Source organism: Schistocerca cancellata, chromosome 4 (genome assembly GCF_023864275.1).
Source record: "Schistocerca cancellata isolate TAMUIC-IGC-003103 chromosome 4, iqSchCanc2.1, whole genome shotgun sequence".
In the NCBI taxonomy this organism is placed as follows: Eukaryota; Metazoa; Arthropoda; class Insecta; order Orthoptera; family Acrididae; genus Schistocerca; species Schistocerca cancellata.
In genome coordinates, this window is record NC_064629.1 from 828,783,879 (window position 1) to 828,808,586 (window position 24,708).

Here is a 24,708-nt window from a genome sequence, read left to right on the forward strand (position 1 = left end):
AAAAAGAACTAATTCCGCTTGTTGTATATTAGGTCGAAAATCATTTACATACATGAGGACCCAAAGATTGAGCCTGTGAGAACCCCATGCATGAGTTCTCTCCAATCAGAATAATGTCCCTGCACTACTCTGTTTGAATTACTATGTGCAACTTTCTTCATTCTTTTCGTTAGATATAACATTATGTATTGGTTGACTATACCACCAAGCCGATAAAAAACTTCAGTTTATCTAGGAAACATGGGCGATAAACAGTTTAGACAAAAAGAGAGTAGAAGTTTTCGAAATGTGGTGCTACAGACAAATGTTGAAGGTCAGGTAGGTAGATCACGTAACTAATGAGGAGGTGTTGAATAGAATTGGAGAGGCAAGAAATTTATGGCACATCTTGACCAAACGAAGCAATTGGTTGATAGGACATCAAGGGATCACCAACTCAGTACTGCAGGAAAGTGCGGTGGATTAAAATTGGAGAGGGAGACTGAGGGATTAATACAGTAAGCAGATTCAGCAGGATGTAGGTTTCAGTAGTTATTTGGAGATGAAGAGGCTCATACATGGAAGAGCAACATGGAGAGCTGCATCAAACCAGTCTTAGGACTGAAGACGACAACAAAAACATCTAGGGAAATATTGTGATTCACACAGTCAAATACCTTAGATAGGTCGCAGAAAATAAAAACTAGACCTATTTTGTTGTTCAGTGCTTGTAAAATATACTGACTGAATATGCAAATGACTCTCTCAGTAGAGCAACTCTTCTGAAATCCAAACTGTGGTTTTCTGAAGGTGGTATTGTTGTTCAGGTGATACTTTATTCTAGAATACAGCACCTTCTCAAAAATTTTGAAAAATAATGTCTGTAGTGAAACAGATAAGTAATTATTGACCTTTCTCCAGTCACCTTTCTTGGGGTTCAACTGCTGCATACTTCAGTCTCTATGGAAAAATGCCTTGAGTTAGTGATGCATTACATCTTTTATATAAGACAAGTATTATTATATGAGAACAAATCATTTTATTCTATTGGGAACACCATCAAATCGAGATAAGCACTTATTTTTGAGAGAATATGTAATTTACTTAGTTTCAGAAAGAGAAATTGATGTTACTTTCATATGACTGAATTTTATGGGAGATGCTTTTTCAACATACTACTGTGATTTTTCTCTGGAATTATTGTCCCTATACTTTCTTCTATATTTAGAAGTGATTACCTATACTGCTATATGATGACAAGTTGTACTTTAACATCGTTTCCAAACATCTCAAAAAGTTCTTGACTGATTTACTTCAGATTTTTACATGATACTCTACTAAACGTTTGGGCAGACATGGGCAACATATTTTTAAATATATATGGCACACACAGACAGACACACACACACACACACACACACACACACACACACACACACACACACACAGATATATATATATAAGAGAGAAACCTTCATATAAAAAGTTCTTGGCCTATTTACTTCATATGTCTACACAAGACCAATAAACATCCAGTGAGATATAGTGTTCCTATTTTTAATAAATGGTATATAAGTATATACTATGTAAAGGGCAAAAGTAGTTAGCAAGAAACTAAAAAAGTTCCTGACTGTTTTACTTGAAATTCTTATGTGATACCCTAATGAAAATTTGAATGGACATAGACTGCACGTTTTTTACATTCACATGGTAGATAAAAACCTATATCTATACTACTATGTAAAAGTAAGTCGCTGTTTTACGTTGTAACCAAAAATGTAGAATAGTTATTGACTCATTTACTTCAAATTTTTCGTAATACTGTAATAAACATTCAGATGCACATAGGTTAGACATTTATTTATATGTGGCTTATAAATATATACACAGTATAAAGTGCAAAAGTTTTTAGCGACAGTCTTGGAAAGGTCTTGACCAATTTACATAAAATTGTTACACGATACATTAATAAATGTTCAGACAGACACAGACTACATACTTTTTTCATATTTTCTGTAGAAAAATATATACCACTGTAAAAAAACATGTCGTTGTTTAAAGTTCTTACCAAATATTTTGAAACATACTTGACTAATTTACTTCAAATTTTTACCCAATATTCTAATAAACGCCCAGGCAGACAGGCTACATATTTGTCACTGTATAAGGTATATAAATAATGTGTAGTACATTAAGAGTTAATACTGTTAGCAAAAATACAACATTCACTGTATTTAATATGTATTGTACAAAAATCTATACCACTGTACAAAAGCAAGTCGTTGTTTACAGTTCTTAGTGGTTATTTCGAAATGCACTTGACTGATTTACTAAAAATTTTTACACAATGGCATAATAAACATTTAGACAGACATAGGTTATATATATTAGGGGAAACAGTGTCAGAAACTCTCAAAAACTTCTATCGTCGACTTAATTCACATTTTCATGTGCTGCTCTAATAAACATACAGACAGACACAGGCCATCTATGATTTAAATATATGTAACATATGTACATATATATCTTTCTGTACTTACTTCACAAAGATAAGCCATGGATTAATGTTGCTACCAAAAGACTCGAAAAGTACATGGAAAACGTACTTCAAATTTTTCATGACACTAACAAACGTCCAGATGGACAGAGGATACACGTCTTTAAATATATGTGGTATATAAATATACAACTAATACCTATATGGAATATGTTAGCAAAAAAACTCGAAAAGTTCTTGATTCACTTAGATCAAATTTTTACCCAATATTCTTATAAACGCCCTGACAGACATAGGCTACATATTTGTCAATGTATGATGCATGTAATATATATATATATATATATATATATATATATATATATATATATATATATATAATAAATTAAGGGTTCTACATCTACATCTACATTTATACTCCGCAAGCCACCCAACGGTGTGTGGCGGAGGGCACTTTACGTGCCACTGTCATTACCACCCTTTTTCGTTCCAGTCGCGTATGGTTCGCGGGAAGAACGACTGTCTGAAAGCCTCCGTGCGCGCTCGAATCTCTCTAATTTTACATTCGTGATCTCCTCGGGAGGTATAAGTAGGGGGAAACAATATATTCGATATCTCATCCAGAAACGCACCCTCTCGAAACCTGGCGAGCAAGCTACACAGTGATGCAGAGCGCCTCTCTTGCAGAGTCTGCCACTTGAGTTTGCTAAACATCTCCATAACGCTATCACGGTTACCAAATAACCCTGTGACGAAATGCGCTGCTCTTCTTTGGATCTTCTCTATCTCCTCCGTCAACCCGATCAGGTATGGATCCCACACTGATGAGCAATACTCAAGTATAGGCTGAACGAGTGTTTTGTAAGCCACCTCCTTTGTTGATGGACTACATTTTCTAAGGACTCTCCCAATGAATCTCAACCTGGTACCCGCCTTACCAGCAATTAATTTTATATGATCATTCCACTTCAAATCGTTCCGCACGCATATTCCCAGATATTTTACAGAAGTAACTGCTACCAGTGTTTGTTCCGCTATCATATAATCACACAATAAAGGATCCTTCTTTCTATGTATTCGTAATACATTACATTTGTCTATGTTAAGGGTCAGTTGCCATTCCCTGCACCAAGTGCCTATCCGCTGCAGATCTTCCTGCATTTCACTACAATTTTGTAATGCTACAACTTCTCTGTATACTACAGCATCATCCGCGAAAAGCCACATGGAACTTCCGACACTATCTACTAGGTCATTTATATACATTGTGAAAAGCAATGGTCCCATAACACTCTCCTGTGGCACGCCAGAGGTTACTTTAACGTCTGTAGACGTCTCTCCATTGATAACAACATGCTGTGTTCTGTTTGCTAAAAACTCTTCAATCCAGCCACACAGCTGGTCTGATATTCCGTAGGCTCTTACTTAACATTGTTAGCAAAAATCTCAAAATGCTGTCCATCACTTTAGTTAAAATTTTTACACAATACTTTTAATAAATGCTCAGAAGGGCATATACACATATTTTTCAAAACTGTGTGGTACATAAGTGTATATGTAATACATAATGGCGAAATGTTGTTTGCAAAATATCTCGAAAAGTTCATGACTGGTTTGATTCAAATATTTGCACGATACTCGAATACACATTTGGATTGAAAAAGACTACATATCCCTTTAATGTATGTGGTGTATAAATGATTATATAGTTCAAAGGGAAAATGTTGTTAGCAAAAATGTCGAAACGCTCTTGATTATTTTATTCATTCAGGGGGACATAGACTGTCTATTTTTTAAACAATAATGTACAGAGTTTCTGTTAAATCCAACAACAAGAAACAAAAAGCTGTGCTGTGAAACTGTATGGTTTCGTTTTATTTCTTGCAGTCAATTTTAACTTAGATATCTAGGCATTTAAACCATTGGACAAATTCTTTCTTCCACATATATTCTTTCTTCTTATACATAATTTCAAACAATAATTGTATACACAGCTGAGTGGTGGGTTGCTTTCTTTGTCACATTAAACTTTAAGAGGAAAGAGGAATGTTCTATTTATGGCTTCTCGAATTATTGTTGGAAAACGATGGAATCTGAATCATCCAAACCTTTGTAAGTATGAGAAATACTATTATTGAATATACACTTCTGACATTGCCATTGTGGTGGCGACCTGTGGTATTACGAACAATGAATAAATTTTCAAGTGCCAAGATCCCAAATATCATTTATTCATATGGATGACCAGTTTTTGCAATTGATGGTTGCCACCTTCTGATCTGCAAAAGATGCGACTGAAAATGCTGTGATACAACAAATAACATAACAGCACACATAATTATATCCAAAATTTACAATACATACAATAGCAGCATACCTATGTTTACATCATTACACAATCTTATCCTTCAGTACAGTATGTGGTGCTATCAATGTATGTCCATGTTGGTATCGTGGGCTGTACTAGAAATCGGCATGTCAGTTTTAAAATAAGTGCTACGTACACACATATTATTCTGAGTGCACACATTTATTACCACTTTACAACTGACAGATTCCAATGTAAACATTCTTAGTGATACATAAGCACATCAGAATGTGCAGTGGTAGTACAAATCGATACTATCAACTCACATTGCATTAAGGCATGAATGTAATATTTCATAAAATTACATACACCTAAATTATTATCATAACGTATAAGTGAAGTCGGTATTCTACATTTAAAAAAAATCTGTAAAAGTAATTCATACATGAACCTTTTTACATCTTTAGAAAAATTTTAAAAACACTTTATAAACATTCTGCATAATTCTTTAGCAAACATTTCTTTATACAAAGTCACAACCAATATGACAACCTATAACCACTTAAAAGCTCTTTGTGTACAGTTAATGGTATTATATGTAGGTTGATTTTAATACATCCAGGAATAGCTCGATATCTACAGGCATAGATGTGATATTTCATCAAGAATACATTCAAGGTAAGTGTACCAACAGTGGAGCTATTTAATGTTTGTGCTTTTGTTGTGAATTATGATATTTTTATGGAGATCTTATCAAGATAACATGTCTCCTGAGGTCTAGGTGGAATCTCGTCACCTGACATCTGTGTGAAATACTATCACCTAATATCTAGGTAAACACTCTTTCCATGTTTAATATAACCAATGCACAATTATTACACCATGTATAATTGCATGCACTCTTAAACTGAGCCCATGATCTAGCATTACCAGCTCACTCTTACATATGCCTGTGCTAGAACAAATATGTTGATGTAAGGGGGTATAGTTTGTGTTCTTGTCCCAGATGATGATTACACTAATATTTTGTCAGGATTTGTAAGTGGTGGGTCCTTGAGTTATGGCAATACGCGAACACAAGAAGTAAGTTTAAACAGTTTTATTAACAAAGACAGAGTATAAAACACGCATTATATGTGCACCCATCATAACTGTGTCTGACATCCTAGCACTGGCTAATTATGGTCGTATCGAAAGGCTCCATGGTGAGCTAAGAAAAGAGACATATCCATGCCTGAGGCCGCGCTAGTTAATATTGCGCAGTGCGGATGGCGGCCAGTGGCGTACTCCCCCTCGCAGTGCTGCCGGACGCGCGTCTACTGACCAAGCAAATTGTCAGCATTCCAGACAGATCGGTTGGCGAGCGCGTGTTAATGTACCACACAGCTGCGTGCAACCCGTAGACCCTTACATTGACTTGATATTCATCTGAGATGACTAATGTCAAAATGCCATAATGTAACAAATATATCCAGTATCCAAATAAACATAATTTGAAAACATTACTTGCAAAAAATCCTTAAGCCAGTTCCTCATAAAGAATTACATTCTATGCCAATTTTGATCTAACAAACTTTTTCTAAAATATTTTAATTTTTTTTAACAACAGGCTATTTTCTTATGTAAAAATATGGTTTGGATTATTGTTATACTGATTGATTACACATTCAAATAGCATTTTGAGTCAACCTACTTTTTCACAAAATATGTGTTATTTTTATGTAATTAAAGCTTGAAAATCATTAAATATCAAGATCTGGTCATGTGATCAAAAACGCTTTGTTATTAGCTGATGCTCTGGTGATGTCACAGGCTATACTTGTGTTATAGGAGCGTTATCCGAAGTTATGAGGTTTTTATGTACATTTACTGTAAACAGTTTAGTTATTTAGTGATGGGAAACGTAATTACAACTTTTAAGTAACTGTAGTAAGGAATTTTGTGGATGCTTATAATGGAAGTCTTGCAAAAGTTGATCGTTGATGCTCCCCCATTTAGAGTGGCAATATGTGCACGATGGCTATTCTTTTCCCTGCTTCCTGCAGCATCATTAAACTCGCTCAAACTTGTAAACTATCAGTCATGAGCTACGTTATGAAGCACAAAAAACCTATTATTGGTAAAACTTAGTGGTGATTTCCTATGCAGAAGACACTCAGCTCAGAGAGAGCATCTGTCAGTTGTCCTGCATTGCAACGGATAGCACATAGAACTGTAGTGTAATAGGTCACATCTTCGAAACCTGGAAGGGTCTTTTTTGACAGTTATGAAATAAAATATGAACTGATTGTAATAGTTTTATCGATAGTAGGATATATTATATACAGCTTCACATTAGTGTTGGTCCGGCACAAATTTTTAATCTGCCAGGAAGTTTCACGTCAGCACACATTGCGCTGCAGTGGAAATCTCATTCTGGAAACATCACCCAGGCTGTGGCAAAGCCATGTCTCCACAATATCCTTTCTTCTAGGAGTGCTAGTTCTTCAAGGTTTGCAGGAGAGCTTCTGTGAAGTTTGGAAGGTGAGTCGTGCTTGGGTAGCTCAGTTGAGAGAGCACTTGCTCACAAAAGGTAAAGGTCCTGAGTTCGAGTCTCGGTCCTGCACACAGTTTTAATCTGCCAGAAAGTTTCATATCACCACACACTCCGCTGCAGAGTTAAAATCTCATTCTGCAGTCAAATACCTATTCATAATATCAAATTGAATAAAACGAACCTAAAACTTTATTAAAAAAGTATGGCGTTATAAGACACACAAAAGAATTTAAAAAAATGTTTTAGGTTTAATTACAGTTAAAAGTGAACTATGTTGTAATTTTTAATCACAAGCATACAATTCTATGTGGTGATTACTACAAAATGTACTTGTCTCAATGTTTTTGAACTTTTATTTTTATATGTAACAATTCATCCCTTTCCCATATTAGTTCTGAATGAGTAAGTTGCTATAGTATAATCTTTTATATGTAACTTATTTAACTCGGTGGCTATGTGGTGCTCAGATAGGCGCAGAATTTCTGTCTTTTCAGAGCTCTGTAAATTTTCCAAACAGCCAAGAAGCTCTTCTACTTTATTACTCAAGAATCTGATATTATGATGAAATTTGCTAACCTGGTTTTTCTGTACATTCTTAAGCACTTTCGATACTTTTCTGTTATTATGATTTCTTTCAAAACAGGGTGGCTGGATCCATATTCTAGCCTAAAAAGAACATCTTTCTGACACCAGTAACCTCTGGGATCTTGCTTTGTGTGATGGTGGCCTCCTGTATACTTTCTGCAAGAGGCTCAGACAACCTATCTTTCCTTCTAATATTCAGATGTGGCTAGTAAATCTCCAGGCAGTACACTCATATGATTGAATTTACTGCAAACATATGTTTAAGATCTGAAGATGACAGTGTAGAGTGTTGAAATCAGTTGTCTTGAATTAAAAATATTTTATGCGATCTTCGCTTTTGAATGGTTTTTAGCACTCATATGAGGTTTCATTTCAGTCAGCAGTAGCTCAGCGCAGTGTTCACACAGCTCACAGCAGCAGCTGCTCATGGCACTGTAGGACCTCCACAAAACTCACATAATATGTGTGTGTAGTTGCTACTCATATTTCATCCAGGTTATCTCTCATGCTGTAGTTACTGTCCTTAGCCAGGATGTTCTGCACTCCACCTACTACAAAACCTTATCCTCTTAATCCAAATATTTAGACATATTCCTTATGTTTTCTTTCACCTAGCTAAACCTGTCACTTGGCATTGCAATACTTGTGATCTGTCTCCCTAATCCTGATTTATCCTGCACCATCTGGCCTACACCCCTGCCTTGGCTACTACCTAGCATTATATATTTATAACGTCAGTATATATGTGTATATCAGTATATATGTATAGCGTCTAATCTCTTTTGGTACCGATCTAGACTTAGTTTCTTTGCTACAAGTCCGCTGCACACTACTGTGACCTACAACTGGATGAAGCTACTCCTGTCCTACTTCTAGTCACAAGTCAATTTTATTCGATACTACCATCTCAAATGTGGATGAAGGTGTTGAACAGTTGCTCCTCTTTCATCCACTGTTTGATACCTTCACCCAGTTGCTAAGATTTTTTCTCACCTTCAACCTATCTAGATCAAATTTCGCGGGCACTAATTCAGCTGGAAGGGCACAAATCTTTGTCTCCTGTTCAGCGATTTTCTTGTCTTTTTCGATGAGCCTATGGGAGAGTCTAGTTGATTTCCCATTGAGGTCCCTGCTGCATGTATGACATTCTGTTTGCAAGTATCTTTGTGTGTTCACACCACGTCAACTGAGAATCAATAGCTATAACGTCCTAATCATTGCAGCGCTCGGTGTATAGGACACGTGTAAGTTCCACTACCGCTCCTTATAGTAAGTGCTAATGGAATCAAACTAAAAGTAAACGAGCTAGCATACAACATTCAAAACCGAAGTGCTAATGGAATCAAACTAAAAGTAAACGAGCTAGCATACAAAATTCAAAACCGAACTGTCAGACTGAGAAGTGAAATACGTAAATCCTTAACGGCCTATTAAACAATACTGTTTCTTAAGCCAAGATTACTAGCACAGTTAACTATGACATATCCAGTATCCTTATAAATTGATCTACGAATGAATACTACTACTACTGAAGAGTTACTAATTCGTCAACAGTGCGAACTACTGGAGAAATGTTCAGCCTGTTACTATTTTAAAAGCTCCTCACTACCATAAACTGACTACACTTTTATGAGAACGGGTTAACACTACTGTTACTGTGAATCTACGGGCTGGTAACAGTAGTGTACATTGTACACGATAGCATCAGATGCGACTAACTTCCGATGGACGAAACAAGAAAGTATTTTGAATAAGTGCCTCAGTGTTTCCAAACTTACCCAATCGACATTCATATGCGATAGATCGAAGTTACCAAAACATAAACAAATGTCAACGCGCTATACATGATATTGTGTTGGTTTATAAACGTGTTGTTGACATTTTTTGTAGTATTTATCGTAGAGATAGCCAAAATAAGGGTTTTCATTGCATCATAAATGCAGCTTTAAAGAATAGTTGGACGACGATGTACTTACTATACCTTAAGAATTATTGTGTGCGAGTATTCAAAACCTGTGGTACGAAGTATGGTTTAAACGTGTGTAATAGTGCTAATCGTGCATTCTGGACCAATGAAAAGCGTATGCGGCATTCTTAGCGCCGAATTACGGCTACACTTCCGTTTAAAGAATATATTAGACTCTTACCACTGGAAGTTGTAGCACGGTGATACAGGAATCTAGTAGGGACGCCCGGAAATGTAAGTTCTCGGTTGCTTGACAAGTTTTAATTCCATTTTTCGCTTGTAATAGTTGTTGCGACACGGCTGTGTACGATACATGTAATTCTTAAACTCTTGGTTCAAGTGTTCTAATCTAAACTCACGTTTCCTTAATCAAGAATGCTTCTGGTAAGTTACGACATATTGTAAAATTATGCAGGAAATGCTTCCATTGAGTGTGTAGTGCTATATGTACAATAGGACGCTTGGTAAATGTTTGTGTATCATCTCTATTGTAGTGTAAATGTCAATGGAGGCGTCTGATAACACCATGTTCTGTAAGTAACCTGAATTGTTCTATAGCTATGAAATTTTCATATACAACGAAACCAGTGATGCTTGTATTTAACACACACTGCTGTTTACTAGAGCAATTGACAACAAAAGGTAATACACAAACATTGCTGACAATACTGTGCATTCTGTGGCACAGTTGCCTAGAGTGAAAAAGTCAGCAAAAGGGAGAAGTATGTCTCTTTCCATATTTTGGTTAATGTTGAACTGCTACTTCTGAGAAAAAAAATCAGTAGGCGATAGTTTCTATTTAAATATCAGATTAAGATTTTTAGTGTCAAATTCTTTCTTTGTTTATTAATTTCATTTGTTCATATTTAGACAGATTTCTTTTAATGGTGGTCATATTCATTATTTATAGCAGAGCAACTTATTATGAGAATAATTGAAAAAATGGGGTATACATAAAAAGTTCATGACACAGACATATACATGCTATTTGTCACTGAAGTATATAAGGAAAGATTAAAATGACAGAAAGAACCAGATTCTAACAAGAGTTCTACGTGTGTTCTCTTTTGTCTTTTTTACCCACAGGCAGGTAGGTCTACAGTTTGAGGTTGGTAAATGTGATGGTTCTGTAGGTATTCTGATATGCTGTAGGGACATGTCATAGTCATGTAAAATTTTGCTATCAATACTTTAATGCTTGTTATATCATGTGAGAGCTTATTGTAAAAGATACACCAAGCTTCCTCAGGGTCCTTACTTATTAACTTCAGTTTTTTTTGTTTTTCATATGGCAATCATTCCTGTTTCTAGTATCATCCGTGTGTGCGGATCTTTATTAGACGTTTCATGCAATGTTCCTTCAGGTACATAATTGCTTGATATTTACAGTATGTGTGAGACAACATGTCCTAATGTGAAATTTTGACAACACTAAAAACTCTGATTCCACTTGTGTCAACTGACATGCGATATCATCAAGATTGCTTAGACCCGTGTCTACAGTGTATACAATATATTAACCATAATGTCACTAAATGCATGCACAAATAAAGGTAAAGACAATATGAACTATTTCGTTCCATCAATAAAATGAAACTGAGGCAACTGTGGGAAATAGAGTTTTAGAGCAGGAACAAACCAGTTATGTAATGACAACAAAAACAGTGCCATCCCAAAACAAATATTGGCCATAAAATCAAACACAAAAAATGCTCAGCATTCAACACAACACTACAGAAACAAGAACTGTAGGCATTGTACATTTCACTTGACCGATATATCTTAAAAGGAAGCTCTTGATACCAGAGAACCCGCTCACAACTCAAACAATGCACCACAATTTTCACTTGACCTATATAGCTCAAATGAAGCCATCGATACAAAATAAGATTTCACTTGACTAATTCCACACACACAAATAACTAGAAAGCTAAACAAACATGCCATACATAATGCATTACTAAACAAATAAAGCAAGTAAAGAAACCCCCGCCCTCCCCCCACACACAAAGCCCTGGAGGGAAGGCAACACTCTTTTTGAGGAACACTGTTGAGAAAATTTGGATAACTGGAATTTGAAGAGCTCTGAGTGCTGGTCATTTCCACTGTCACGAACGTATATTCCATGTAAGGACCGCGTAGATAAGAAAAGAAAAATTAAGGTTCCTATGGAGGCATATAGATAGTCATTATTCCCGCACTCAGTTTGCGAGTGGAACAGTTAAGGAAATAACTAGTAGTGCTACATGATACCCTCCACCACACATCATATGGTGGCTTTCAGAGTATTTACGTAGGTGTAAATGTAAAGAAACAAAGAAAACCTTTAAAAATCACCCTTACATCCCAAAGCCGTGCCCCATCCCCGTTCTTCCCCCTCCCCCCAGGAAACTAACCCAAACCCACCCAATACTACTGTTACACACAGTACCCAAATCAAATTACAACAAACAAAAATTAACAACTTTCTTACCATACAAACAAACAAAAAGATCAAACCTATCCTTCGGAAGCAAAACTAAATAACTACTCAACCCACCCAACCCGCTCCCAAAACAGCTACCCCGACTCCCACAAACCGCACCAACAAATCCCCCCCCCCCCCCCCCCTCTCTCCTCTCCAGCCTATTCAACTGAAAACCCTTGCATACATTTTCTCTACTGCCCTCAGGAAACATCAAAACACACAATAATTATTGAGGACACTGTACCACCTCCAGTAGTCATCTTAATGAGTCTGTGGAGTGGAAGAGCACCTCTTCCCCTTACCTATAACAGGTTTCATAATGCCTCAAAACTCCTCTATTCTTTTGATACACGCCCCAGTGCTATGATAATAGCCCCTTTTCTCTAAACCCTAATGTGACAAAAAAAGCATCTGAAACTACAGTTATATTCTCCTCAATGTATTCCTCAATCAAACCAACTAATTTCTTTTTAGTTCTATTCTCAAGCACCTGAAAAATATCATCACCCCCTGCCCCTCCTGAAATGACAGCCACCCACCCGAAGAAACCTACCCGAGAACCACCGTTCCCATACTTCATTTTCCCAAACTGAAATTTGTCGATTTCCATTACCAGCCCCCCCCTCCCCCCCCCCCCCCAAACTTCCCACTATATATTTAATAAATTCAGAACTTACTTCTCTACAAAATCAATACCAATCTCACACACAACGAGCATTCACTTCATTCTCATGTGCAGAGAAATCAATGGACAACTAATAACAAAAATAATAAATAAACAAAACAATTTCTCAGATGGCCAGTGTAGATCTCTCAAACCAGGTACTATTATGTATGGATTGCCACACATTATCATGGCGACAGTGCCGTACATAAAGGTCCCTGGTCCGAGAAGCAGACAACTTCATGTGTTCATGACAAAGATGGCCTTCAATGTACTGACCATAAGAAACACATGGTACTAAGAATACCTAACACAAACTTGAAAGTATGATGCCCAATATACAAAATCAAAGTAACACTCTAGTGAACTGGCACACGCTATTCCAAATACTACTTCACGCCATGAGCCAACAATGCCAAATGTCTCGCTAATATATCTAACAAACAACATCGAAACATAAATGTGCAACCCAAGAACATGCCACAAACACACATCATCCCATTAAATACAACCTGACTCAAAAACACCATGCCACGATGACTTCACACAACACAGCACATTTACATCATGGGTCAAAGTAGAGGGCTGGGATCGGTCCCTTCTGTTGACGCAAAATTTCTATAGTACAATATGAAGAGCCCAGGAAAAAAGTGGGGCAAATCACATTGTGTGCATTTTTCAGGAGAGCATATTTAAATTTTCAAGATTACAAAAAGTACTGAAAACACTCCAGTCGACTGTGACCAATATAATTATGATGCCAAATGTAATGACTGTAGAGGAAGTATATTAAAAAGAATAAAAATTGAAATTATATGATTAAAAAGACAAAATTACATCTTAGCCATGAAAAGAACGTGGTGAGTCCATAACTTTTTGGTAGGCTGTGGTCCCATCTTTGTGTTGTTCGGCTTTGGAAGTTTCTTTATGTTGATTTGGATTTCGGTTTGTTATGTGGTAGACTGGGATAGAAATTTATTGCCTATTAACCACAAGGTTGTTTAAGTTTTTGAAGGTATGCATATTTTTCATAAGGTATTGGCAGGAGCTCTGAAAATGTACCCTAGAATTAGTTATTTGCAAAACAACATTGATTTACATAACAAAATGTTTCATATTACAAAACACTTACCATTGTTTGCTCAACAAGGCTGTAAGAATCCATCACGTCCTTGTGACATACTCAGGTTTGATATCTACTTGTAGACTACCAGAACGTTCCACATGTACTGGTGTCCAGGCTCACTTGTTAAGAAATCCTCTATTTGAACAGCTTACCTTCCTTCACAACCACAGCTTATCTGAGTGTTATGTCTGGAAAGAACATCTTGGTTTATAACACGTTTTTAAAAAAGGGCATCCAATCTCCTATAATTACTAGATGAACAAGAATGACTTTGTAAAGCCTTGGATTCATTATTACAGCTTAAAAGGCGTTAACCCAGTGCTTTGGTAACTACAATAGTTTTGTTTTTGTCAAAACAAAGTTTTTGACACATTCCAAGTAAGAGTGTCCTCTTATTCAAATATTATTTTGACACTATCTCATCTTTTAATGCTATGACCAACATGGTGATGGTATAGAAAGATTCCATAGTTCTTATTTTGTCCTGAACACAAGTCACAGAATATTACAAGAACCCTTACATTTGGTCCAAATGTTTCACTCACATAATTATGCAAAAAAACTAATAACTTCATTCACTCCTTTATTCTCTATATCTTCAGTGTAAGTATAAAATATTGCATCACTGTTGGACATTTGATGAATGTTGGAACTATAAAACAATAACTGGTGCTAGTAATAAGAAACATCAGTGCTGATGTACGAATGCAGAGTGTCGCGGCGATAACATTGAATAAAATGCTCCCGGGTTTCCAACCGCGTCAATTGCTTAAAAGGTCTCAGAACACCTGGGGTCTACGAAATACCTTGTGAGTGTGGCCAGAAGCAAATCGGACAAACAGTGTGCACTGTGGAACAATGCAGGAAAGAATGTGAGAGGTATTATCGCCTAAGCTATCTAGAGAAATCTGCGTTAGAAAACAGTCACCACATAAAATTTGACAATACCTCTGTTGTGGCTCGCACTAACAACTTCTGGGACAGTTTAATAAAGGAAGCTATTGAAATAAAAATTACCACAAACACCCTGAATAGAGACAGTGGCTTGCAGCTCAGCGCTGTGTGGGATCCAGCGATCGCGTGGTTGAAGAGGGCACATTGAACGCCGACCCAAAACATGCCCATATATGGCAATGTCACGGGCACCAGAGATGTCACAGCCGGCAGCTAGCGTATATAAGGGCGCACCAACAGCCCACTGGCAGTCATACCACTTGACAGTGGCCAAGGAGTGCTTGGCCAAAAGCTCGTGTAGTTTTAAGCAATTGACATGGTTTGAAACCCGAGAACATTTTATACATTAGTGCTGATATTTGGCAAGGATAGGTTTTTTTGATAGTCCATGCATATTCCATTTTCCACTATTTTTTTATTTTCTTGTCTCACTTTTTGCTTTTTTGAATAAAATGTGACAGCCCTTAGCTTTTTGAACCTAGTCTTCCACACCATAAGTACTTTAATTTTGTTTGTTATTTTTTAACTTTTCTTCTTCAGAGATGTTTTGTGAAAACTTTGCATCCAGACCTTTTAATTGAGCAGGTATTAGTATGCAGGTATCCAGATGATAAATTGAAGTTGGTGTTAACCACAGGAAGTTCAGAGTTATTTTCTTCATATAACTCATAGCCATAGTGACTCTTTCTTCTTCTTAAATGCACCTACGTGGTTTATAACAGCTGCCTCCTGTTTGGATAGTTTCCAGTGCTGGTTAGCAAGCAAGTCCGTTTTGTATTTTGGGGATTTTCCAGTTTCCTCCATACTCAGCTGTATAGTCTGCAATCTGTGCTTTGCTGTTCCATGCAAAGCAGTGAAGGCCTTTGGCAAACAGGAATTTCACTCATGGCATCATTCTGTTTGATTCACATAAAGTATCCAAAAGAGCAATCTCTGGCTTTGGAATCATCATGCCTAGGCCTTCTACGAGTGTTTAATGTCACAGGAATTAAGCTGGTGAAATAAGGAAGATTGATCATCTACATCTGCATTTATACTCCGCAAGCCACCCAACGGTGTGTGGCGGAGGGCACTTTACGTGCCACTGTCATTACCTCCCTTTCCTGTTCCAGTCGCGTATGTTTCGCGGGAAGAATGACTGTCTGAAAGCCTCCGTGCGTGCTCTAATCTCTCTAATTTTACGTTCGTGATCTCCTAGGGAGGTATAAGTAGGGGGAAACAATATATTCGATACCTCATCCAGAAACGCACCCTCTCGAAACCTGACGAGCAAGCTACACCGCGATGCAGAGCGCCTCTCTTGCAGAGTCTGCCACTTGAGTTTGTTAAACATCTCCGTAACGCTATCACAGTTACCAAATAACCCTGTGACGAAACGCGCCGCTCTTCTTTGGATCTTCTCTATCTCCTCCGTCAACCCGATCTGGTACGGATCCCACACTGATGAGCAATACTCAAGTATAGGTTGAACGAGTGTTTTGTAAGCCACCTCCTTTGTTGATGGACTACATTTTCTAAGGACTCTCCCAATGAATCTCAACCTGGTACCCGCCTTACCAACAATTAATTTTATATGATCATTCCACTTCAAATCGTTCCGCACGCATACTCCCAGATATTTTACAGAAGTAACTGCTACCAGTGTTTGTTCCGCTATCATATAACCATACAATAAAGGATCCTTCTTTCTATGTATTCGCAATACATTACATTTGTCTATGTTAAGGGTCAGTTGCCACTCCCTGCACCAAGTGCCTATCCACTGCAGATCTTCCTGCATTTCGCTACAATTTTCTAATGCTGCAACTTCTCTGTATACTACAGCATCATCCGCGAAAAGCCGCATGGAACTTCCGACACTATCTACTAGGTCATTTATATATATTGTGAAAAGCAATGGTCCCATAACACTCCCCTGTGGCACGCCAGAGGTTACTTTAACGTCTGTAGATGTCTCTCCATTGATAACAACATGCTGTGTTCTGTTTGCTAAAAACTCTTCAATCCAGCCACACAGCTGGTCTGATATTCCGTAGGCTCTTATTTTGTTTATCAGGCGACAGTGCGGAACTGTATCGAATGCCTTCCGGAAGTCAAGAAAAATAGCATCTACCTGGGAGCCTGTATCTGATATTTTCTGGGTCTCATGAACAAATAAAGCGAGTTGGGTCTCACACGATCGCTGTTTCCGGAATCCATGTTGATTCCTACATAGTAGATTCTGGGTTTCCAAAAACGACATGATACTTGAGCAAAAAACATGTTCTAAAATTCTACAACAGATCGACGTCAGAGATATAGGTCTATACTTTTGCGCATCTGATCGACGACCCTTCTTGAAGACTGGGACTACCTGTGCTCTTTTCCAATCATTTGGAACCTTCCGTTCCTTTAGAGACTTGCGGTACACGGCTGTTAGAAGGGGGGCAAGTTCTTTCGCGTACTCTGTGTAGAATCGAATTGGTATCCCATCATTTTGCAGTCACTGCCTCACTCATGAAACATTGCCATAAGATCCCTAAAAACATTACTCATTCTACCATAATTTTTTCTCTAGTTAGCTGATTGATTAACAGATGGCTTCTCACCTACATCTTGCGATGATCCACAAATTTTAAACGTCCTATTAACAACTGGCTTCCCACTTTCATCTTTCAATAATCCATAAATTTTAAACATTCTAAGAGGACCGTGCTACTGTCACACTTCAAACTAAGCACTGTTACTATAAGGAAACAACAACGAGTAAGAAATTCATGCGATCACATTTGCAGGTGCAAACTAACCGACGCAATAAATGTAGTGTAAACAGTGGAAGCAGACATTGGACTGCCATATTCTTTCCATGAGAAGATTGACTTAGAATGCTCATTCTGTTACAACTAAAAAGCGAGACCCTCTCTATCTTGATGACTTGCCCTGTTATTTAAAAGTCATTTTAACTGCCTTGTGGTACTGAATGTCTGCTCATAAGAACATTCCATAAACTCATTTCCTAAGTAAGTGGACATACCAGTCTTTTCTGTGCGGTCTTCATGTGTATGCAGTACATAAAGGAGATTCTTACAACAATGGACACACAAAGTTTTGAAGTCTTGTTTGTTGTCACACATTTCTAAATGAGCCCCGCAAGTGCCATGAAGGATGTCTAGTTGAGACTTGATTTCTCACCAGGTATTAATGAGCACGTGTGGTGTAACTGTCTGCATTGTAACTCTAATCTTTTCATGAAGCTGTTCCAGAGTTGACACTTTGGTATGGTACACTCTGTCCTGAACATACCTTGACTGGAAGAAATCCAGCAGAGTAGTGTCATGTGACCAAGGTGGACACGGGATTGGAACACTTCTTGCAGTGCATCATTGTGGAAATTTGTCACTTAGTGCTTTGAGCTTCCACATGTTATTATGGAGGTGCTTCATCCTGCTGGAATGGCAGATATGGGTGTCAATGTCTTATCTGAGAGAACACAAAATTAACCACTGTATCAAGATATCAATGAGCAGTGGCAATTGCCCCTTTAAAGAAGAATAGGTCCAGTAATTTCATCCTCAATTAAGCCACACCAAATGTAGGTTCGAATCCTGCCTCGGGAATGGCTGTGTGTGATGTCCTCAGGTTAGTTAGGTTTAATTAGTTCTAAGTTCTAGGCGACTGATGACCTCAGAAGTTAAATCGCATAGTGCTCAGAGCCAATCACACCAAATGTAGAGCTCTGGGCTTTCTCGTTGATATTTCATGGCTTCTTGAGGACATTTACTACCCTAAATTCACACATAGCATCTGCTGACCTTTCCAATAAGATGAAATGTTGCCTCATCAGAAAACAATTTTAGCCAAGAAGCAGTTGTCTGTCGATGCGCTAAAAATGTCTTCAGGAAATGTTTCTCTTTTGTGTTTAGAGTCGGGCTTCACCTCATGTACAATAGCACTTTGTTTGCATAAAGCCTTAGGTGCTTGTGTAGCACATCATGGGCAATTGATTTTGGGACACCAAGCTCATATGATGCTGTACAAATGGATTCCTTAGAACTTCTTGCAGATGTATCTAAAATGCAATTAAGAGTCTCCTCTCATTTTCTTGATGGCCCACCACCATGCTTCTTAGCAAGAGATCCTGTCTCTCTAGAAATGCTGCTTTCCACATCTGGAATCTCTTGGTGTTGGGAGGTTTCTGTGGTACTCTGCTCAGAAACATAATTGAACTGCAATAATGGATCCTGATTCTGCATACAACCACACTGTTTGTGCTTTCACAGAGTTCGTTGCCATTTTCAGTTGTTTGAAAATCTCTCTGTTTCTTCAGTGTTCAGCTCCGTGAATAAAAAACTCAATAGAAATATAAATGAACTTGATAGAACATTATAAATAATAAAATTTCACAGCTAATCTACCATCTAGAGTCTAGGTTCTTTATTGCGATCAGTATAAGTTTTTTAAATTGAAAGTGTTAAGATTTTTCTTGGCAAGATTCTTGTGGCTGTAATTTTTCAGTGCACTTCAAAGCATCCATTTGTATCATAACCATTCTTTTTATGTGAGGCTCATTTAATTTAAAATCACCCAAAATAATGAAATATTACAGCCCTCATGTCGCAAATATTTTTGGAAAATTTGTGCAAAAAAGTATGTAATGGGAGAAAGATAAAATAGTTTTTCCAGATTTTGTGTTAAAAACTGCAGTTAGAAGGCCATTTTCGAATGTTTGTCACTTTTACAAACTGATGTTAGTAGGAAAGGTGAGTTAAAGTTAAACATTTGTAACTACCATTACTTCTCCTTCTCTCTCTCTCTCTCTCTCTCCCTCCCTCTCTCCCCCCTTTCTTCCTTTTGCCCCCTCAGGTGGGTCAACTAAAGACCACGTGCTAATTTATTTCCATTCCTTATGCATTGTTGTCTTTTATTCTTCCAGTACTCTTTCATCTGTTCACTAGGTTTTTTCCTTCCTGTCTTCTGACCACTTCATAGCATTTTTCCCCCCCCCACCCTTTTGCCTTGGAATCCTTCCATATTCAACATTTCTTCCCTAAACACTTTTGTGTTAGTTGTCCCTTCAGCTTTTATATTATTTTTTTTTCTAAATCCTTTTTACTTCTTGGATTAAATTTGCAGTTAACTTCTTACACCACAAATATTTGAAGATTGTTTTTTGTCTATCTACTGTCTTGCATTCATTATAAATGTCCAAAAAATACCAGTCTTCTTTTTCTCATTACTTCTGCTATGTTTTCAATATTTCAATAAACTTCAACATAATTTCCAACCTTCCTTAGTTTTTTGTGGGCCTAGTATTTCCTAAAGATTCACCTTCATATTATTTCTAGTTTATGTGACTTATAGTTTAAAGCTAGACATTTGCATGCATATGGAGATTATTGCTTCACTACGGTATTGTAATGCCTTATTTTTGCATTTTTAGAAAGGTATTTTTTCTTGTAAAAGTCTTTGGTTTTACCATATGTTCTTCCCAGTACCTTCCATATGGCCTAAACTTCTTTGTTTTTGAATCAGTTTTCTTCTAGTTGGTGTCATTGGAAACATAAAAGGTTCAATGATGATATGAAGTTATTAAATTTCTGGAATTACGCATACAAATATTTACAAATCTTCTAATGAAAATAGTTTCTAAGTTTTTATTTTGTCATCAATTTCAGAAATTTTTTCGCCAAAATCACAAGTTTCACCATCTTTGTTTTTATTTCACGTAATGCCTACTATCATACTTTTTAACATAAAAAAATCAGAATGGTGTTTCTTCTGTTTAATAATTTAAAACTGAAAAACATAAATAAAAATATATTCATTTTATTTTGTGACTTTTAGTGTTCAACATATCATCTTCAGTTCACATAAAATACATTCATAACATTCTAAAATGTGTTCATTCTTTTAAACAAGTTATCAATGGAGAATACCATGTTGGATCCAAAAGTATATAAGCGACCAGTCCTTCTGGTTGTGATAGGAATAGGCAAAGTAATTAATGCAGACATGTATCACTCTCTGCCTCCTGGCCCACACATCCTGAGGTGCAGACCATGCTACTTTTATCCATCTTTACCGCACTCTGGTTTTGTTGAGACTAGACAATGGTTGTCAGGTTTATGGCTTGGAGGCTCCTTCCATTCTGAAACTACTTGACTCTGTTCATCATTATTGGGTGCGTCTGGCTATCAGTGCTTTTTGCACTAGTCCCGTCTACAATATCCTCGCAGAAGTGGGGATTCCCCCATTACAAATGCGATGGAGCCAACTCCTGGTTTCTTAGGCAATCACCATTCAACAATTATGTGACCATCCTTTTGTACCCCATCCTCTTTGCAAATGAGGGATATCTCCCTCCTGGTACCTTCCCTAGTTGGGATTGTCAGTTCGATTGTGTCTCATGTCCCTTTGTTGGGGTTTCCATCTCCACTCCTCGTATATTTCATCCTGCAGCCCCCAGTCCTAAGGTCTCTGTCCCCCCCCCCCTCCCCCCGTGATCCTTCTGTGGATCTGGGGTTAGAATAGTCCCGAGGTATCCTTTCCTGTCGTAAGAGGCGACAAAAAGAAGCCTCACACTTTTCGGCCCTATAGGTTCAGGTCCCATTTTATGGTTTGATCTGCCACTTTCCAGATTCCATGGAAGTGCAGGCCATGTGGGGAAGGACGCTTTACGTGGTGCACGAGTGCCCTTAGATTCGAGCTTCTGAACGTCTTGTCAGGGCTTTGCATCTCCACCTGCAATTCAACTGTTTGGGCGAGGACACTTTCCGGGGTATGTCATCTTCTTCCGTTGTCTCCTGTCCTCTTTAACCCCCCTGAGAGTATTGGATTCCTGTGCACCCAATATCCAGCATGGTAGCCAGTCCGTTGTGGTGGGGCTGCCATGTACCTATTTGGTGGTAGCCCCCCTGACAACACAGGGATCACACTGCTGATGCCTGAGCTGTAAACTCCCCACGTACGCCAAGGAGTAGATGCCTGTCTTCCTGGGCCATCAGGACTCCTAGCAACGGCCATCATGCCAGGTGGCCTTTGCTGTGGCTGGGTGGTGCCTGTGGGGAGAACCCCTGATCAGAGTGGGTGACATCAGAGCGAATGACCCGAAATGAAGCGGACTAAGTCGTCTCTTGCTGGTGACCATACGGCACCAGCAGTCTGTTAAGAAGAGCAAGATTGAGTACAATGCTGACAGATATGACACTAAATCGTTTCCCTCCCTCGCTACAACATGAGAGGAACATAGGGCTACAGAAAGAAGAAAGCCATATTCGCCTCAGTATTTAGTCTATAGCAGAATGGATGGGGACTCCTTTCTACTTATGAAGCCTCAATTTTTTATTTAACATCTTGAGGATAAGTTTGGGGACATGACAGTGCTGTCCAAGGTGAGAAGTGGTGCAGTCTTGATTCAGAAAGCATCCCCAGCCCAACCCCAGGCATTAATTGCTTGTGACCCACTGGGTGATATTTCTGTTTCTGTCACTCTCCATAAAAGCCTCAACATGGTCAAGGGGATTATTTTCCATTGCGACATCCTCTTGCAGTCTGACAATGAGCGCTGCACCGATCTAGAATGGCAGGGTGTTCATTTCATCCGGCGTGTTTACAGGTGGCCCAAAGACAGCAGGATTGCCACTGGTGCCTTCACCTTGGCTCCCCTTGCGGGTGTGGGGTTTACAATAGGTCTGAGGTATTCCTGCCTGTAGTAAGAGGCGACTAAAAGGAGTCTCACACATTTCGGCCTTTATATGATGGTCCCCTGTGGGGTTTGACCTCCATTTTTCAAAATTTTCCTTAAGAGTGAGCCAATTGGGGAAGCGCACCTTACATGGTGCATAGTGTCTATCATGCACTGATACCCCTCGCATCCTTCGTCAAGGTGGATCTGCACTTCCGCTGATTCTCCAGCTGTTGGGCAAGGTCACACTCCTGGGTGTGTTTTCCTCCATCCTCTGTGCAGTATCGCTTTCTGTGGTGTCAGCAATAATGGACTTCTTAGCTCGTTTGTGCCTGATATCCAGCACGGTAGCCAGTCCATTGTCATTGATGGGGCTGTCATGTACCCTGTTGCTGCTATGACAACAGTTCTATGATCTTCCATTCTGCTGTGTACACTTGGCTCTCAGAGCTGTTTGACTCAATCTGCCACCTTGTTGGTGGGGGACACTTCACTCGCTGTTGCTCCTGCACAACCTACTTCAGGAGCAACACAGCCCCCCCCCCCCCCTCCCCCGCACCCCGCCCACTTTTACGTGGACCCTCTATCTTAGGCAAAAAACTTCTGAATTGCAGGACTGATGACCTCGCCATTCAGTCCCGTAGCCATCATCAATCAGTCAGTCATTCGAAATTGAGAAACACAAACGCATGATTGAGCTGAGAATACACAGATAGGGTCTTAGCAAATGCTTCATAGACTAAACAAGAGAAACTGACAAGTGGCTGGTTGTGGTATTTATCAGCAGTATCACATCGATGACCATATCATCCTAACATGCAGGCTGTGCTTTCCATGAGACTTAGATAATATCAACTCAAAGGCTACACAGCTAGAGGGTTGGGTGGTTTGGGGGAGTAGACCAGACAGCAAGGTCATTGGTCTCATAGGATTAGGGAAGGATGGGGAAGGAAGTCGGCCATTCCCTTTCAAAGGAACCATCCTGGCATTTGCCTGGAGCGATTTAGGGAAATCACGGAAAACCTAAATCAGGATGGCCGGCTGCAGGATTGAACCGTCATCCTCTCGAATGTGAGTCCAGTGTGCTAGCCACTGTGCCACCTCGCTTGGTCACAGCTAGAGGATTTCTGACTGCACATCTGTATCAATAATCGGACCGAGTGGGGAATGTGAGTCATTGTCAGAAAGACAAAATGCGATAATCTTTGTAATGTTAAGTTATTTCATTGTATTGCACTCAAATAAGTGACTTCTTTGCACATCCTTAAGATCCCACTCTGCTGGATTTGTGGAATATGATGAATTCAGTGAATATAACTGATTTTTCAATTTTATCTGTTAGCATATAACTGTTGAATCGGAACAAATTTTAGTGCATTGAATGATGATATCTTCACAGTTCATGCATTATCATAAGGAATTTACAATAGTTATATTAATATATGTTTTGATGGCTCATTTTTACAGTAAATGTTTTGCGACTGAATTGACATTTGTAGTGTGTATACTATTTCCTTAGTGTTGATTGCTGTAGGGGGGGATGGGGGGGGGGGGGGAGAAACAGACTTATCCAGTGCATAAACTGCTGAATGGGGATGAGTTGCAGCATGGGAGCATGCACCACATTCCTTACAGTATTGTATCAGCTCCGCACCATACTTTGTGCTTTGCACTGAGTGTATGGGGTGTATAATTAACTTTTTCTCACCAAGGAAAAGTTGTAGGTAGTGCCCATGTTGTACAAGGAACTACTTTGTCTCTTGTTCTTGCACAAACATCGTGAACATAGCAAAATAAGAGGAACTATTCCATTCAACAGTGGATGCTGTTCACATTAAATTTTAGACGTATATTTGCCAGCAGCAATATAAAACATTAGCAGCCCAAAATCTTTTGTCTTACATCAATTGAGACCTAGGATGCCAAGCTCATGTGAAAAAGTGTTGTTTTCACATATTACTTT

At 38.5% G+C, this 24,708-nt stretch overlaps 1 protein-coding gene across 4 annotated transcripts in view; it reads left to right on the top strand.

Moving 5' to 3' along the window:
• The first annotated feature begins 9,067 nt into the window (after positions 1–9,067).
• Positions 9,068–24,708, top strand: part of LOC126184888 (uncharacterized) — a 124,381-nt gene continuing 108,740 nt past the window's right edge. For 2 of the 4 annotated variants that reach the window (XM_049927518.1, XM_049927515.1), the window contains exon 1: positions 9,724–10,105. The gene's annotated coding sequence lies outside the window, so the exon portion shown is untranslated. Of the gene's footprint in view, positions 9,150–9,723; positions 10,106–10,365; positions 10,405–24,708 lie in introns of those variants that run through there. The other 2 variants (XM_049927517.1, XM_049927516.1) reach the window with 2 other exon arrangements.